The sequence below is a fragment of the Hippopotamus amphibius genome, chromosome 8, assembly GCF_030028045.1.
Source record: "Hippopotamus amphibius kiboko isolate mHipAmp2 chromosome 8, mHipAmp2.hap2, whole genome shotgun sequence".
NCBI lineage: Eukaryota > Metazoa > Chordata > Mammalia > Artiodactyla > Hippopotamidae > Hippopotamus > Hippopotamus amphibius.
The window spans coordinates 44,805,146-44,824,279 of record NC_080193.1 but is presented as its reverse complement, the minus strand read 5'-3'; the positions used below and the strand labels follow the sequence as shown (position 1 = coordinate 44,824,279).

The following is a 19,134-nucleotide window of genomic DNA, read 5'->3' as shown; positions in this document are numbered from 1 at the left end:
TGCTTAAAAAATATGTTTTATTGTATATCACCTACTGCTTCTTTTTTGTTTGTCCTGGGGGGAAGGTTTATGTCATCTGCTACATTGATGCAAGTGGAAAATCTTGTTCTTTTTACCTTGTGGTTTGAGGGCATCCCCATTTCTCACTGTTCTGAGCCAATAAACCCTTTGTTTTCTCTCCCTATCCTCATGCCCTACTTCAGTCCACCCCCAGACAGCTGCCTAAGTCATCTTTGAAAAATATAAATCAGATTGTGTGACTTCTGGGCTTAAAAATGTTCATCAATTCCCCAGCTTTTGTGATAGCTCTAACTTAGGCCCTGCTCCTGTCTGCCCTGCAGGCCCTCCTGACCTGTGCCTGAATTTGACCTCGTCCTTTTCCTGTGACCTCTGTGGTTGTCTTTACTGGGCACTTTTCCTTGACTGTTTGAGAAGAAGTCTCCTGTTGTTCTTCAGTCATCATCCTGATACCGACCAGGGTTCTTAGCCTCCCCAGTCAATAGAAATTGACTAGAGGCCAGACAAGAAATTCAGACAAGGCTTTATTGGGGCCCCTGCTGCAGCAGCCCCGGCTGGAGTGAGAACAATCAACAGGTTTCCTTGCTTGCTCGCTTGATAGGGGTGGGGGCAAGCTTGTTCCTTGTATGGGGTGAGGTTAGGGGTGTATCCAGGGGTTGGGCCAGAGGGGTGGCTTAGGTGGTTTTCCAACCCCTCTGGTGGTGTTGAGTGCAGGCAGCATGCACTGCTTTTGCTCCTGACACCCTGTTTTTCTTCTAGGCTCTTCAGAAGTGGCAGTTGGGTGTTTTGGTCTTTTTGTATCTTTTGTTCAGAATTTGCCCCAGTTGTGTATGCATGCAGTTATTTTTAGTCCCATATAGTTTCTTTGTATTTTGTTGCTTGAGGAGAGGTGTGTCCAGGTGCAATCACTGCAGCACTGCAGCAAGGGCCCCAGGTCCCAGCCTGTCTTAATCCCAGGTGGCCTCCTCACCACTCACCCAGCCGAGCCCCAGTTTCTTGTTTCCTGCGCAGTTCCCACCCTGATCTGTGGCCATTCACTCCCCTTAGCAGAGTGGATGCTCGCTGGGGCCAGGTGCCATCTGCACAAGCTTTTCCACCTTCAGTACACAGCTCAGGCCTTGGCTCAGACTGAGGACTTGCACATAGTTGTTGAATGATCAGGCCCAGGCCTTCCTAGGGGATGGGCATGGGAAAGTTAGAGCCCATTGGCAGTCAGTAAGTTGGCTATAAATATGCAACTCTACCCTGCTCCTGTGACAGGTAGGTAGAAACTTGTTATATCAATGAATTCAAGGTCATCTGATTGGAATATAAATACATTTTTGAATGAAATCATCTTTATAAGCCTAATTCTTTTAACATTAAGCTTTAAAACTAGCCTGATTGTTAGTGCAACATTAAAAGAAAAACTTGGGCTTACCACCAGGACAGTGCGTCCAGCCAGCTCAGTTCCACAAAGGTCTGCTCCCTGGAGGAGAGGTGCTGAGCAGCTGGGGTGGTCATAGAGCAGCCAGTGACTTTCCCACACGTGAAGGACAGAAAGAATTGGCCTAATTCACGATAAGCATGGGAGGGCATTTCCTTTTCATACAGAGATATTTTGAAATAGTTCAAAGGACCACTTGAAATAACATCAAAAGATGGCAGACTGATTGCCTGTGTTCAACTGAAGCTCACAATAGGACCACTGATCCTATTGTGGTCCTATTTAGATGTCAGGCCTTATCCTGGGTCTTTTACATATAGCATCTCATGGATCAGACTTGGGGTCTCTCATACTGCAGTCTGGAGCCCCTTCCACCAACAAGTCAAATCTAGGACGGAGGACACCAGAGGAAATGTTGCTCATGGCCTCCAATCACAACTTCCTCATCCTTCCTGTTTTCTTCTCACATCCCATCATTCTGGGCAGAGGGCCCTATTGAAAACATGTTCTGTGAAGATCCAGAATTGTATCCTGACCCATTTTGGACACACAGTGTACCAAAGGTAAATCTTTAAAAGGAAGGGTCTGGGTGTGATTCCATCCTGCTCGGCTGTTCTTTGGGACAGTAGTTGTTTATCTCCATCCACCTTCTCTCCCACCTAAGAGCGTGCCACCAACCCATGGAAGATTCGATGGATGTGGACATGAGCCCCCTGAGGCCCCAGAACTATCTTTTCGGTTGTGAACTAAAGGCCGACAAGGATTATCACTTTAAGGTGGATAGTGATGAAAATGAGCACCAGTCATCTTTAAGAATGGTCAGTTTAGAGGCTGGTGCAAAGGATGAACTGCACATTGCTGAAGCAGAGGTGATGAATTATGAAGGCAGTCCAATTAAAGTAACACTGGCAACTTTGAAAATGTCTGTACAGCCAACAATTTCTCTTGGGAGCTTTGAAATAACACCACCTGTGGTCTTATGGTTGAAGTGTGGTTCAGGGCCTGTGCATATTAGCGGACAGCACTTAGTAGCTGTGGAGGAGGATGCAGAGTCAGAAGATGAAGAGGAGGAGGATGTGAAACTCCTAAGTATATCTGGAAAGCATTCTGCCCCTGGAAGTGGTAGCAAGTTTCCGTAGAAACAAGTAAAACTTGCTGCTGATGAAGATGAAGATGATGATGAAGATGAATTTGATGATGATGAAGATGATGATGACTTTGATGATGAGGAAGCTGAAGAAAAAGCTCCAGTAAAGAAATCTGTATGAGATACTCCAGCCAAAAATGCACAAAAATCAAACCAGAATGGAAAAGACTCAAAACCATTAACACCAAGATCAAAAGGTCAAAAATCCTTCAAAAAACAGGAAAAAACTCCCAAACTGCCAAAACGACCTAGCTCTGTAGAAGACATTACAGCAAAAATGTAAGCAAGTATAGATAAAGGTGGTTCCCTTCCCAAAGTGGAAGCCAAGTTCGTCAATTATGTGATGAATTGTTTCTGGATGACTGAGCAGGAGGCTATTCAAGATCTCTGGCAGTGGAGGACATCTCTTTAAGAAAATAGTTTAAACAGTTTGTTAAAATTTTCCATCTTATTTCATTTCTGTAACAGTTGATACCTGGCTGTCCTTTTTATAATGCAGAGTGAGAACTTGCCTTACCGTGTCTGATAAATGTTGTCCAGGTTCCATTGCCAAGAATGTGTTGTCCAAAATGCCTGTTTAGTTTTTAAAGATGGAACTCCACCCTTTGTTTGGTTTTAAGTATGTATGGAATGTTATGATAGGACATAGTAGTAGTGGTGGTCAGACAAATGCAAATGGTGGGGAGACAAAAATATATATGTGAAATAAACTCAGTATTTTAATAAAGTATATATAAAAAAAGAAAGGGTCTTTGAGGATACTAAAACTAGGCACTGGTCAAAAAATCCATTTATCAGCAGTTTATGTCAGGAAAATAGTATCTATTTTATTAAGTGAACAGCAGCCCTGTGGGAAATGGAATTCTCTATGATTTTTACAAGTGAAGCTGAGGGATTCGGTGCATGAATTCAATGCAGAGCTCTCCCATCCCCTTCCCTCCTTTTCTTCTTTCCCTCATCACTTCCTGCCTTTATCAAATATATATTAAGTGCCTAATGTGTGCCAGGGACATAGGACATGGTTTTTGTTCTCAAAATAGTTATAATCTAGTATGAAATATAGACACAAAAATAGTCAATCAAAATAATGAGTGGCTGATTTCTGTCTTCAAAGGATAGTCACTAGAAGGGCCTGAGCTGCCTTCTCTGTATTGGATCTTAAATTCCCATGGAATCAAAGTCACTAATAACTGTGGACAACCTGATGGATACCAGGTGCATCTCCATCAACCAGAGCACTGATAGGGCCCTGCGAGTTGTTATAATCATTTGCAGGTAATATGATTATCTACTGAAGGAGTCCAAGAGCTACAACGGAACAAATTACTAGAAATAATAATGACCTTCAGTAAAATGTTTGTTATTAGATATGATTAAGTTTGGCTGAGAATAACAGAACCTGCCCCCACCCCTCCCCCCACCCCCAATAGTGGCTTAAACAAGTTAGAGAAAACTAGTTGAAGAAAACTATAACCTTGACCAAGGGACACAAAAAAGATTTGAGTAAATTGATGTTCTTTTATAGTAATATTTCTCAATGGGCAGAATGGATATCGTGGAGATTGGATTTTAATACATACATTAAACACAATTTCAAACAAATTGAGATTTTTTTTTTGAATTTGAAAAGATGAGTTCATCTGGAGAAAATGAAATTGAAAATAATCAAGATTATGTTGAGAAAATATTTTATGAGGAAGCTATATCTTCCCAGATACTGAAATGCATTATAAAGCTACAATCAATAAAATGGTGTTACTGCAATAGAATAGACAGAGAAACCACTACGATGAACAGAAACTTCAGAAATATGAGCATGCTTTATATATATAAAATCTAAAAGTATTTGTTATATACACACATATACTTATGATAAAGTTGGCATTTCAAACCAGTAGATCGAGTATAGATTGTTCTGTGGTTGATGGTATAGGAAAAATTTGCTAACCATTGGAATAAATCAAGATGAAGCCATACATCACATCATATACCAAGATTAATTCTAGGTGTAATTAAGATTTATGTATGAAAATGAAAATATAAACATATCAAGAGATTATGTAGGTGAATATTTTACATAATCTGTGCCAGGGTAAGTTTTACTATTGCAGCACCAAAGGCATAAAGGATTTAGTAAGTTGTAAGTACATAGAAATTAAAAGAAAATTTTATGCTTCAAAAAAAAAACCATAAATAAACTTAAAGGCAAGCTCACACTAAAAATAAGTATTTGTGGTGCACTTGGAAGGCAGTAGTATCTTTTAAAATTTAAAAAGCTGATATTGATCAGTGAGCAGAAGATGTACAAATGAAGTGAAAACAACAGGTCACAATAGCAAACAACTGCTTGCAACTTTCTCCTTCAATAATAAGAAGAAAATATTGAGAGAATATAACATTTTGCCTCTCAAAAAGGTAAAGATATGAAATAAAGAATATTCTCAAAAACAACTGTGAGAGCGTAAATTGATAAAGACCTTTTCTTTTAAGCTGCTTGGCATTATGTAACAAAAACTTTACATGATAACTCTTGGACTCAATAATCCTCGGTTCAAGCTCTATCCTAAAGAAATAATCAAAGACGCAATCAAAGATTTATGTATGTAGATTTTCATGGCAGCATCATCTGTAATAGTGAAAAATTAGAAATGATGAAACAGTCCTACAATAGAGAAATGGGTATATTAATTATACTATGTTTAGATGATGATTAATTATGCAGCCTTTACAATCAAGTTTTTCAAGAATATTTAATGACATGGAAAGTGACCATACTAATAAGTTAATTAGAAAGTGTAGGATTGTAAGACAGCAAAGGCGCAGATCAGGGGGCTTGAGCAGATGGTTGACATGCTTGTGCTCAGGTGGCCGTGTCCACAGGTGACATCACCTCTACAGGCTGCTCTGCATCCTCAACTCCAGGCTCCACTCACCTCTCACCCCACCCTGCTGTCTAGGATCATCGCTTGGCACTGAAATCACTTCCAGGGCCCTCTCAAGGCACCACTTAGGGGTTGAATGTGATGCCTTTTACCCCTTACTTGGGGTGTAAGACAGCAAGCTATTTGAACATTAATGGGGGCCTGGGTCTTCCATTTACCACTGGGGACTCATCAGCCTCTGCAGAATGAGGATTTCCCCCTTACTCTCCCAAGAGGAAAGCCAAGAAGCTTTGTTCTTGGGAAGAGGGGTGATTGTCCACTGGGCAGAGGGGAGAGGGTTGCTGCAGGCAGAGTGGGGGAGCCCCCGCTCAGGATTTCTCCCGGGTTCTGGAAGGGCTTCTCATCTTCCTCTCCATCTTCCCCTTCCCCTTCCTCATTGTCATACTTCTCTTCTGCTCCCTGCGCCCACCACCCTCAGGCCCCGATAGTCACTGCATGCCCCTCTGAGCCACCTCACGTCATGTCTGCTTGCTCATTTAATTTTCGGGAACCCCCATGAGGCTGTTCTTATCCCCACATGACAGGTGAGCCACTCAGGCCCAGAGAGGCTGCTCCTGGACCTGAGATCCTAGCAAATAGGTCTTTGTATTGGTCAGGGTTCTCCAGAGAAATAGAGCAAACAGGATGTGCGTGTATGTAGAGAAAGAGATTCATTTTAAGGAATTGGCTCATGTGCCTTAAGGAGGCTGGTGAGTCCAAAACCTGCAGAGCAGGCTGACAGAATGGAGACCAGGGAGAGCCCTTGCTGTCTGAAGACTGCCTGCTGAGAAATCCCCTCTCCCTTGGGGGAGGGCAGTCTTTTGTTCCATTCGGGCTTTCAGCTGATCGGAAGGGACCCACTCACACGGTGAAGGGCAATCTGCTTTACTCAAGCCCACTGATTTAAATGATAATCTCATCCAAAAACACTTTCACAGAAGCATCCAGAAAAATGTTTAGTCCAGCCAAGGTGAGGCATAAAGTTAACCATCCCAGCCCCTGCATCTGAGACCCCGCAGCCTGTGTTCCGAGCCATACCAGAGAGGAGGTGAATGGAGACTGTACTCAGAGCAGCCTCACTCGTGTATCCAGCAGTGACCCTGGTAGGGCCGAAGGAGTAGTGAGGTCCCCGAGGGGGTCTTTGCCCTGCCCCCACAGGCGGGCCCTGAGTCTATGCCCCTGAGCACCTAGGGGTGACTGTCTTCCTGATGCTGGCTTGGTGGGCTCAGAGGGGATGAGCTGGGATTCTGGCTGCCCTGGCAGGCCTCCTGGGCAGTCTCGGGGGATCTGATCTCAAATGATTGGTCCGTGGCCTCTGTAGGTCAGGGCCACATAACTCGCCACAGACAGCATGGGTGGCTTTCAGCCTTCTCAGCATCTTCCCACAGAGCCTGTGGCTGGGCTTCCAGCCCCCTGGGAGATGAGCAGGCCACATGTCCTTTGTCATTCTGCCAGGACTTGACCAAGGAAGATGAGAGGAGACAAGGGCCCTCCATTCCTTGTGGCATTCAAAAATGATTTCACACCTACTCCCTGCCAGACCCTATGTTTAGCCCTGGGGATACGGGGGACTCAGGGCACAGAGGGGACAGATGAGGACATTTCCTTGTGGTCTGTGACTTTCTGGGATAGGCAGAAATGTGGGGAGGGCTGCCTGGAAGATGTGACAACTGAGAACTGAAGGCGGTCAGATCCAGGGGAAGTGGGAGGAAGGAGGGGGCCCAGGCGGATGGCCCGGATGGTCTGCTCAGGTGAAGACAAGACTGGGAAACCTCCCATGTCCTGCATGGCAGGAGTCGGGGGAGAAAGGCTGGGCAGTGGGGGCTCTGTGGGCCCTGCCTCAGGGAGCAGGACTGAGTGGAGCTGAGTGGGGAGATGCTGTGGGGTGAGGGTGTGTACCTGCTCCCTCTGCGGCAGCATTGCCTCTCCTCTGAAGCCTCATCACCTTTCATCTGCTGGTATTAGACAGGGGCTGCCCCACACAGTGAGGGCAGCTCTGCTCTGCAGGGATCCTGGGTGAGGTGTGAGTCCTGCCCTGGGGACCTCACAGGAAGGCAGGGGAGACACAGATGCCAGTGCAGCAGGCCCTGCTGAGAGGACCAGAGCCAGGTAGGAGCAGGATTCCTGAGAAAGGACTCATTGCCAAAGTTTCTATTATCCTGGAAACAGCAGGGTCCACAGGTTTGCTAATGGCTTACTTAGGAGGATGACCCAGATAAAGTGGTGACTGTCTGTGAAGACAGTTTACATCGTGAAACAGGCTCAGAGAGCAGCAATTCTCAGCAAACCACCTCCATCTGTCTTCTCTCATTTTTTATTCTTTTCTTCTTTCATGCTCAAGTTTACTTTATATTATGAAATATACAAAAGAGAGAAAAAAACACATATATAATTTGAAGACTGCTGCTACCAAAACTCACAGTATTGGTGTTAGCTGCTTGGAAGAAAATCCTGAAGACAATAATCGAGCACTCTTTTGAGAAATGCTGTATCACTTTTGATGGTAGAGAACATTGTGTGGAAAATTAGGAAAGTTTACAACTCTGACCCAAAAAAGAGATTCAGCAGATTTGGACTCAAAAAGTGAGAAATTTTAGGAATATCTGAACAAATTTATTTAGCTTATATTTAACTTTTTATAGTAAGCTAACATATTATAAAATGATGCCTGAATAATAGTTCTTTCACTAACTATAAAATAAAAATTCTAAGTGGTACAAAAAAGTAAAGACTAATGCTAAAGCAGATGCTCACATACTTACCCCCACAGGTTAAGAGGTAGAAGATTACTAACATTTGCTGTCCCTTCCCTCCCCAAGAAAGGTGTCTACTGTCCAGAACTTTGAGTTAATAAATATCCTTACATTTCCCACATGCACATCCCTACACTACACTGCTTTATTTTTGTCTGTTTTTTAACTTTGAGGACCTGGGATAGTCCTCTTTCTATGTAATCTCTTGCGATTCCCTTCTGCTCATTATTACATGTCAGGAACCCATCCATGTTGATGAATACAGCTCTAGCTGTTCTCTTTGTCTTACTTTGTGCAGTATTCTCTTGTGTACATTTACCACAATTCATTTTTCTGTTGCAGTCTCAGTGAACATTTAGTTCCTTGCCATGTTTTCCTATCACAACACTGCTTCTGTGAACATTCAGTGCATGGTATTGCCTGGTGCACACCCGTAGCAGTTTCTGGATGGTGTGGTTCTCACAGTTGGTCTGGGGATACTTGCTGTTACCAAGACACTTTCAGGGGGTATTTGAGGTCAAAACCACTTTCATAATAATGCTAAAATATTATTTGCCCTTTTCACTGCCTTTCTCTCTCTTTGTGATGTCATTTGATGTACAGATGTTCCTAGCTTTAACATAGTTAAAATTATCCATCTTTCTTTTATGGTTTGTGCATTTTATGTATTGTTTAAGAAGTCCTTTCCCAAAGAGAAAGACAAATACCATATGATATCACTTATATGTGGAATCTAAAATATGACACAAATGAACCTATCTATGAAGCAGAAACAGAATCATGGACATAGAGAAGAAACTGGTGGTTGCCAAGGGGGAGGGGTTGGAATAGGGATGGAGTGGGAGGTTGGGGTTAGCAGATGTAAGCTTTATACATAGAATGGATAAACAACAGGGTACTATGTAGAGCACAGAAAATTATATTCAATATCCTCCGAAAAACCATAAAGGAAAAGAATATAAAAATCATATAACTGAGTCACATTGCTGTACAGCAGAAATTAGCACAACATTGTAAATCAACTATACTTTAATAAAAAAAAAGAAAAAAAAAGAAGTCCTTTCCTATCCAAGTCATAAGACATTCTCCTAGGTTATCTTTTAAATGTTTTGTAGTCCCCTCTTCACGTTTACATCTTTTTTAAAAAATTAATTAATTAATTAATTTGCTGTGTTGGGTCTTTGTTGCTGCACACAGCTTTTCTCTAGTCGAGGAGAATGGGGGGGGCACTCTTCACTGTGGTGCACGGGCTTCTCATTGTGGTGACTTCTTTTGTTGCGGAGCATGGGCTCTAGGCATGTGGGCTTCAGTAGTTGTGGCACATGGGCTTAGTAGCTACGAGGCATGTGGGATCTTTCCAGACCAGGGCTGAAACCTATGTCCCCTGCATTGGCAGGAGGATTCTTAACCACTGCGCCACCAGGGAAGCCCATTGTTTATATCTTTAATCCACCTAGCATAGACACTTAAGTAGAGTGTTCAGTAGCAATCCAAGCCCTTTTTTTTCATATGGATAACCAGTTGTCCTGGCTCTGAGACACCCACACATTAGTGTCAGGCTTAGTTCTCTGGGACAGCGTGATATGACCACATGGCTGGGTCCAGGTCCTTGACTCACAAACTATAACCTGAACTGCTTACTTATTGACTCTTTGAGGAAAGCTTTCAAATTTGCTTTTTATTAGTGTCACTAGATAGTTTCACCTGACAGCTTCATTGCATTAATTCAGGTTTTGGCTGGCTGGGCAGTCTCTGCTATTAGCACAGTGCCTTTCTGTCAGTTCACTGCATAGCAGCCAAGAGAGGGAGGCACCAGGAGAGCTGGGTTGGCCAACCAGTAACTGGGGAGGGGTCTGAAGTTCAAGCGACTTGGTTCTCTCTCCAGAGCCTCTGTCATTGGGAAGATACCGTGGCAGGATTTGAAGCCTGCTGTATTTTCATTTTAAAAACTGGACCTTGCTCCCTTCATTACATTTCCTGTAGTCATGCAATGCTCCTGGCACTTTAAGCTTGTTTCCACTACTTTTGTCTTTTACAGGATGACTTTAATGGCAGGTGGTGAGTAGACATCACTACCATGGGTAAATGGTGGTGACAAGTGAATTCTGCACCATTTTCTTAATGTGACAATTTTCCATTTCAAACAGGTAGGCACTGAGACATTACAGCAGCTAAGCTGCAGCCCTGACATTTCAGACAGACACAGTCCAAAAGGCTGCTGTTGCTTGCTCTCCATGACCAGGAGAATGGAGATAAAAGGTGCCAATTATGAATTAAGTTCTGGCTGTTTCATCTGTACCTGTTGCACCTAAGATGTGCTGATGAGTCTCTTTGGGGCTGTCTCCTGGGACAGGCTGGCCCTGAGGTGGGAGATGAGAGTGTGCCCATGTGGATGGAGGTCAGCTGAAAGGGTCACCTGGAGAGTGCCTGCCCTGACCACTGGCTGGGGTGTGAGGGGCTCACAGCTGGTTTGTTGAGTGAATTGCTGAAGTGATGGCACTAGCCTTGGGTCAGAGGACCCTCCTGTATGGTTTCTCACTTGGGGTGAGCATGGGCTGTGACATGGCCCACAGGGCCCTCCATGGCTCAGCCCTGCCACCTCCCCAGCCCCCTGCCCTTCCTTAGAGCTCCAGGCTCCTGCACAGAGCCTCCTGGCTTCTTGATGTCTCTGGCTACCTTCCTGCTGCTGAGCGTCCACATGGGCCCCTCCCTCGGCAGGCAGCACCCTTCCAGCCCAGGTGTGTCTGGGTCACAGCTACATCTCCCTTTCCAGAGTGCCTCCCCTCACCCCTACACTGGGCACACCCCCAGACCATGGGCTCTCCAGCACTGCCACCTCTCCTGCACACCTCCAGGAGGACCAGACTGTCATGCTCTCCAGCGTATTCCAGAGCACAGAGGGTGATGGGAGCAGAAAGAGTGCTCAGTAAATATGTGCTGAGTGAATTGATGAACTGGCTCAGTAGACTTAGACCAAGAGCCTCAGTAATGCTAAACTCACATGGTTAAATGACAGAACATAAGTCCATGACTCGGCTTTTTTGGATTGCTGACCCCATTGGAAAATCTAGTAAATGTCATAGCCTCTCTCCTCAGAAAAACACGTGTGCAGAGCAGCAATTACGTGTGTTACTGAAAGTTATCCAAATAATCCCCAATAGTCTCTGCATAGATTTTACTTTTTCCCTATGTTCTTCTGGACTTTTCCTGTGTGTCTTTTAAAGATAATGGTAGTGCAGAGACAGAAAGCCCTGCTCTCTCAGCGGCTTATCATAACCAACATTTCCTTCTGCCTTATAGAAGATCTGATCTGTGACAGGGCAGGCATGGGGAGGCCTACTCCATGGAGTCATTCAGGGACCTGTTGTCAAAATGAGGCTTCCAAGGTCATCTGGGTATGGACGTCAGCTGAGCACAGGGAGAGAGAGGTGGGGGATGGAGGGGTGTTTCTGGGCCACGTTGGAAGTGGCTCACATTGGGAAGCTTAGGGACAATTGAAGAAGTGCCTGGTGAGTGTTTTCAGGTCTGTAAGTGCCGTTAATTGGAGTCTCACATGTAGGACTTTTTTCCCTATTAGAATTTCATGATGTCTTTTTCGTGGAGGCTTCTTGAAACAAATGGAGGAACCTGAGCCAAAGAGAGTGTTCAATGAGGAGGAGATTTCTTCTTGTCTTTGTGCCTGCTCTTTCCTGAATGTGCCACAAACAGCCTCCTATGTATTCAAGCCCCATAGGGCTCCCCATCCTCTGCCTCCACATCCTTTTACACACAATTCCAACCCAATAGCATTTCCTATGGGAGGACCTCCTTGAGCACCTCCCCAACCCCAAGGCAGACTTAATTTCCCCTCATCTAAGTCCCCAACATTCTGAGCCATGTTACTGTGTTATTGCTTCCAACTCAATGTCTACCCCATGTTGATCCCTTAGAAAGGAAGTTACAGCTTATCACTCACCTCCTAACCCTTGTCCTGCCACACACTAAGTGCTCAGCAAATGCTTGTGAATGAATAAGGCTTTTAGATAAAAAACTGCTTAAAATGGGATCTGATTGCAAATAGAAAGAAGGTTGATCCTTTCTGCCTGTCTTTTAAGGCTTTTCTCTACCCACCTTTCATCCATGCAGTGTGGGATATCTCTCCCTTCACCTTGACTCTGCCATATCTGCCATATCTGTACATCTTTGAAGAACTGCAGGTGATTGGGAACCAAGGGACCTCAAGGAGTGCATAGGAAGAGATGCAGCTGGGGTGGGAGGCAGCGTCCAGGCATAGGAGGCTTTCAGCATCCCCCCAAAGCCTGAGGGATTCATTTAAGGGGGTAAGCAGGAGGGGTGTGGTCAGATTCTCACTCTAGAACCTCAGGAGTATGGATCTGATGGGCAGGAGAGGAGTCAGATAAGTTTTATTGAATGTCTTAGATGTGTCTTGGATGGTGAGTGTTCTCCAGGCACTGTGAGGTTATTGCGGGTGTGATGGGAATAAGGAGGAGCTCAAGTGAGGGAGATAGACTTGTAAACAAGTGATGGACAGAAGTAATCAGGAGGTGGCAAAGTGGTGGTGAGAGGTGATGGTAGGCTGTGGTGGCTGGATGTGAGGGAGGATCAATAGAGTGGGAGAATGATTTGGATAACACTTGTTTCCTGTGGGCTGCATCCTGAATGGCTCCCAGCCTTCCCACAGGAATCCATGGGGCCATTCTCTGGAAAAGGTGGGCTATCGGAGGATGAGATGATGCTTGGGGTTGGATGCAGAGCTGATGGTTTTTAGTTTTCTGAGGGACTAACACTGACTCAACCTCTTATTTTTATGCAATGAGTTCCTCATAAAATGTCTTCAAGGCAAGCTGGCTTCCACTCACTTGGGAATGTTGCTGAGGGCTTGTTTGCTCAATTTCCTTGTAAATAACTAATGCTTGCTTGCTTAGTCAAATTTCCTGAAATCCCAGATTATCCCTTTGGGGTAAGCTGTCTAGAAAAAGAAACAAGAGCTTTAGGGGACTGCCTTTCTAAGCAATATGGTTTACCATTTAACAGAATATCTCCCCTAAGAAAACCCACTATTAGTAGGGGCAAATGTCTCCAGTAGGAAGTGTTTTATTTGATAAGGTAGAATCTGATGTTTGACTGGTTTTGCTGACTGTGGCATGAAGGGTGTGACATTTAACAAAGACAAGAACTTTTGGAGTCACCATGAATTTGAATTACGGTTTGTGTTTCTCTAGAGAATGACAACCACAGCAGAGCTGGAACCACAGGCAGGGAAGGTACTGTTACCTCCATTTCAGATGAAGAAGTAGAGGCAGGGAGGGCTGCAGAGTCAGCCTCAGCCACACAGCCAGTTAGTGCTCCTAGAAATGGAAGGAATTGACATTGCTAATTGCTTACACTGTCCCAGATCCCTGAGGGTTAATATCCTCTCTCAAACACAAAAGTGGTGCTTACAATTACGATGCATCACCATCCTCACATCCTGATGTCCCCAACGTTGACTTGGGATAAACAGAGCTCACAGGAGAACCTGGAATCACAAAGGTGTCAATTTACTGATGCCCTCTGAGGAATGCAAGTACCAGATGCTCACATCCATCTGGTTTGTACATTCTCTCCTTGCAGTTAAAGTACAGATGAATTTTCCAAAGGGTGGTTTGATGGCATCAAGCTCAGAGAGCATGAGGCATTTATTTGCATATCAGGGCTGAGGTTATCTGTCAAACCAGACACCATTATCATCAGACAGAGCATCACCTCCTGGAGACTCTGTGTGAATGGACACAGTCAGAATTCATCTGTGTGCCTCTTGTGACTGACACAAACACATCTATAGCTTCCACCTCAGGCAAAGATAGAGTAACAGAAACTGGATTTATTTTCTTGCCTAACAACAACAACAACAAAAAGGACAAATAATTGAAACAATAGTTTTCAAGATATTAGGCACTAGGCAATGAAGCAGAGTGATCCATGAGAACAGGGAGATAAATGATGTAAGCCCTATGATTGCTCCAGAACACTACTTGCAAAAAGTTTCTTGGCCATGGTGCAGGAAGGGGGAAACCAGGCAAAGCTCAGCAGACTCACTGAGATGAACAAAGCAGAGCTAAGGTATAGGGTGTCCAAGGCAGCTAGGGTTCACAAGGAACAGTACTAGAGGAGAGAGCTGCCCACAAAAGGAACTACAGAGATCTTCAGAGGGCCCTTATCTAGTATTTAGCTGAGATCTGGTTAGTGTATGTATGTGAGGAAACTGGTTGGGAAAAAGTTACACAGAAGAATTAGAGGAAACATTCTCTGTAGATCAAACAAGGCTGGCAATTGTGCCTGTTCCCACAAGCCAAGTAAAAATATAAATAAATCACAAGGCACTGGATAGAATATTTAGAAAGAGTTTTGTTTTGTTTAGTGGAAATTAGCCTTAGGCTAAATGTTTTTCTGGTCTCACTTAAGGAAGCACAAATGAGAGATCCAAAATATCAGATAGTTTCCAAGTAACTTAAACACATGTCAAAGCAAAGTTCAAGGCTATTTATAGGACTATAAAATACCCAGCACCCAACAAAGTAAAATTCACAATGTCTGATACTCAATAAAAAATTACCAGTCATGCAAAGAAGAAAATATGACCCACAACGAGGGTAAACATCAATCAATCAACAGTGATCCACAAAGAGCAAATGGTAAAATTGGTAGACTAGGATATGAAAACAATCATTATAACAATATTTCATATAATTAGTACCATAGAGGAAAAGATTGGACATGTTAGCTAGAGATAAGAAAGACTTTAAAAGACCCAAACCAAACTTCTTGAGATGAAAGCTACAATATATGAGATAATAAATACACAAGATGGTATTAATGACAAATTAGACAATACAGAAGAAAATATTAGTTAAAATTGAAGATAATAAATAGAAACTATCAAAAATGCAAAACAGGGAGAAAATGCAAAACAGAGGAACAAAAAGCCTGACAACAAATGGACAGAGTAGCAAGCAGTGAACCATGGAATGACTTCAAGAGGTTGAATATCAAAATACACAAGCAATTAAAGTCCCCAAAGGGGAGGTGGGAGAAGAAAAATTTGAAGGAATACAATTGTCTTCAAATTTTCCAAATTCTATGGGAACTATAACCCATAGGCTCAAGAAGCTCAATAAATTCTAAGCACAAAAACCATTAAGAAAACTACACCAAGGCACATCATAATCAAGTTGCTCTGATGCAGTGATAAAAGGAAAACCTTAAAAGCAATCAAAGAGGAAAGAAACACTATGTACAAAGAAAGAGAGATAAGGATGAAAGAAAATTTCTCATTGAAAACAGTGCAAGTGAGAAGGAATAGAACAACATCTTTAAAGTTAGAGGGGAAAAACCCCCTTTATCCAGGAAAAATACCAGAAAAATGAAGCAAAATATTCTTTTTCCCAACATGCAAAACTGAAAGAATTCATCACCAGCAGACCTGCATTACAAGAAATAAAGAAGGCCCTTTAACTACCAGATGGAAATTTGAGCCTACACAAAGGAACGAAAAGTAATAGAAATGTTAAATATGAAGACATTTTCTTATTATTTTAACTTATTGAAAAGAGAATCAACGTTTATAGCAAAAATAATAACAATGCATGGTGGGGTTTACAACACATATAGTGACAACAAATGTGTGACAACAATAACACAAAGGCTGAGAGGGGAAAATGGATGTATATTGTTATAAGGGTCATATATTGGGTTGGCCAAAAATCTCCTTTGGTTTTAAGTAAAAATAAAAACACATTTTTCATTTTAACCAACAACTGTATTGAACAACGTATTCACTGTTTTGTCCCACTACCTTCTGCCATTTTCCAGGCAACTTCCTAATTCCATCTTCCCAAAACTTTTTATCTTTTTGAGCAAAGAACTATTCCAGGTGCCTTTTACAGTCTTCAAGGGAAATGAATTTTTTTTCTATTAAAAGAATTTTTATAAGGACCAAAATAAATGGAAATCCAAAGGTGCAATGTCTGTTAAATGTGGTGAATGGACCAGAACTTCCCAGCCAACCTGTAACAGTTTTTGCCTAGTCATCAATGAAACATGTGGTCATGCGTTATCCTGATGGAAGATTATGTGTTTTCTGTTGACTAATTCTGGACACTTCTCATCAAGTGCTGCTTTCAGTTGGTCTAATTGGGAGCAGTACTTATTGGAATTAATTGGTTTTCTGGAAGGAGCTCATAATAGAGGACTCCCTTCCAATCCCACCATATACATAACATTACCTTTTTGGATGAAGACCAGCCTTTGGTGTGGTTGATGGTGGTTCATTTCACTTGTCCCAAGATCTCTTCCATTCCACATTATTGCACAGTATCCACTTTTCATTGCCTGTCACAATGTGTTTTAAAAACAGAACGTTTTCATTACATTTTAGTAGAGAATTTCTTGCGGAAATATGGTCAAGGAGGTTTTTTTTGCTTAACTTATGTGGAAACCAACACCAAAATGATTAACATAGACAAGCTTGTGCAAGTGATTTTAAGCACTTCATTTGGATATTTTGAGTATGTCAGCTACCTCCCACGTGGTATAACATTGATTGTTCTCAATGTCTCGATTTGGTCACTATCAACTTCAACTGGTCTACCTGACCCCAGAGCATCATCTAGCGAGAAATCTCCAGCACAAAACTTCACAAACCATTTTTGACACATTCAGTCAGTCACAGCACATTCTCCATATGTTGCACAAATATTTTTGTGTGTATTTCAGTTGTGTTTTTACCTTTCTTGAAATAATAAAGCATAATATACTCAAAATGTTGCTTTTTTTCTTTCATCTTCAGTATTAAAATGGCTACACAAAAATTCACCAATTTTGATATACATATACATATATTTTTAATGCATGCATGTATGACAGCTATCACAACAATCTAACAAAATTGTTTCAAATGAAGTTAAAGACAACTAAGTGCTACTAGAGCCATCTTATGGGAAAAAACCAAATGAACCTTTTGGCCAATCCAATTTTATAGCTGAAGTGACATAATATCACTAAATGCAGACTGTGAGAAGTTAAAGAAGTATTCTGTAAGCCCTCAAACAGCCACAAAAGTAGCACAACAAAAGTTGTAGCTGCTAAGCCAATAAAGGAGATAAAATAAGAATATAAAAACCTGTCAATTAAAAAAAAGACACACCCTCAAAAAAAAAAAAAAAAAAAAAAGGAAACAGAAAATAAGTAACAGACTGGGCAAGGAGAAAACAAATGAGTTTTAAACCCAACTGAATCAATAATCTCATTAAATAAAACTGGTCTAATCTACATCCCAATTAAAGATTAAATATTATCCTAATCAGATTAAAAATCAACAGCACACATGCACACACACATTGGAAGTACAAGACTGGATAAGAAAATATATCATGCTATCACTAATTAGGAGTCAGTGTCTTGATATCAGGTAAAGTGGAGTTCAGAGCAAAACTTTTTTTACCATGGATAAAGAAAGTCATTTTACAATGATGAAGGGATTGATTAACCACCACATAACAATCCTAAGTGCTCATTCATCTAAAAAAGAGTTTCAAAATACATGAAGCAAAAATAGATAGACCTTCAAGGAGAAATAGATACTTCTACAAATATAGTTGGATGTTTCCACACTTGTCACTAAATAATTGGTGGACAAGCCAAGTGTGACCTAATTGACATTTATAGACCCTCTTGTGTAGCAGGATACACATGCTTTTCAAGTGCACATGGAACATTTACCAAGATGAAGTATACTCTGACCACAAAACAAGTTTTGATAATTTTGAAAGGATTCATGTCACACAGAGGATGTTTTCTGGCCACAATGTAATTAAATTAGGAATCAGCAATAGAAAGATATCTGAAAAAATCTACAAGTATTTGGAAACTAAATAACACACATCTAAATAACTTATGGATCAAAAAAGAAATTAAAAGGAAAATTAGAAAGAATTTAAAACTGAATGAAAATGAAAATACTATATTAAAATTTGTTGGGTAGAGCTAAAGCAGTATTACTAATAATAGTATAGTTATAGCATTTTATGCCTATGTTAGAAGAGAAGAAACATATCAAATTAATGATCTAAACTTTCACCTTAAGAAACTAGAAAAATCATAGCAAATGTAATCAAAGATAAGGAAGGAGAGAGTTGGCATCACATGATTTTACAGATGTTAAAAGGATAATTAATGGGATTGTTTCAAGATGCAGATATAGGAAGATCCTGAACTCACCTTCTCCCATGGACACAATGAACTTACAGGTATATTTGGAACAATGCCCTCTGAAATAGAACTGAAGACAGCTTCTTTATGACAAATGATAAAAAGGTCACATCAAAATGTGTAGGTAGGGCAAAGACACAGTCTCACCAAAAACCTCCCTCTGCCTCCAGCATGGAGACTCACAATTGGGAGGGATCTCACAAATCTGGAGCTTTTCCCTGAGAAGGGAAGTGTTCATGCCCCATGCCAGGTACTACAACCTTAAGATCTGCTGGGTAATATTTCCAAAACCTGAAAACCAATGGGACTCATGTCCAGGACACCCAAAGGGGCCCATGTAGGGAACTGAGATACTGCTTTTAAAGGGCTCACACATAGACTCATTTTCCTCAGGGCCTATAAAAAAGCAGCAGTTTAAAAAGTGCTTAGACTATAAAGTGAAGGAGATTCATCTGCCAATCTCAGAATTTCTACTGGAGGGGCAGGAACATGTGGGGACTCTCTAGGGATGGAGGGGCTGGTGAGTGCTGTTTTTGCACTCTCCCTCTACCTTGCTAGTGATGGTGGGCACATGCAGTCCCTGCACTCTGCCAGTGCTTTGCTAAAGCTGGAGGGTGTGCC

The 19,134-nt window shown here is 42.1% G+C and overlaps 1 pseudogene; it reads left to right on the top strand.

Annotated features, from left to right (window-relative positions):
* The first annotated feature begins 2,124 nt into the window (after positions 1–2,124).
* Positions 2,125–3,003, top strand: LOC130859284 (nucleophosmin-like; annotated as a pseudogene).
* The last annotated feature ends 16,131 nt before the right edge of the window (positions 3,004–19,134 follow it).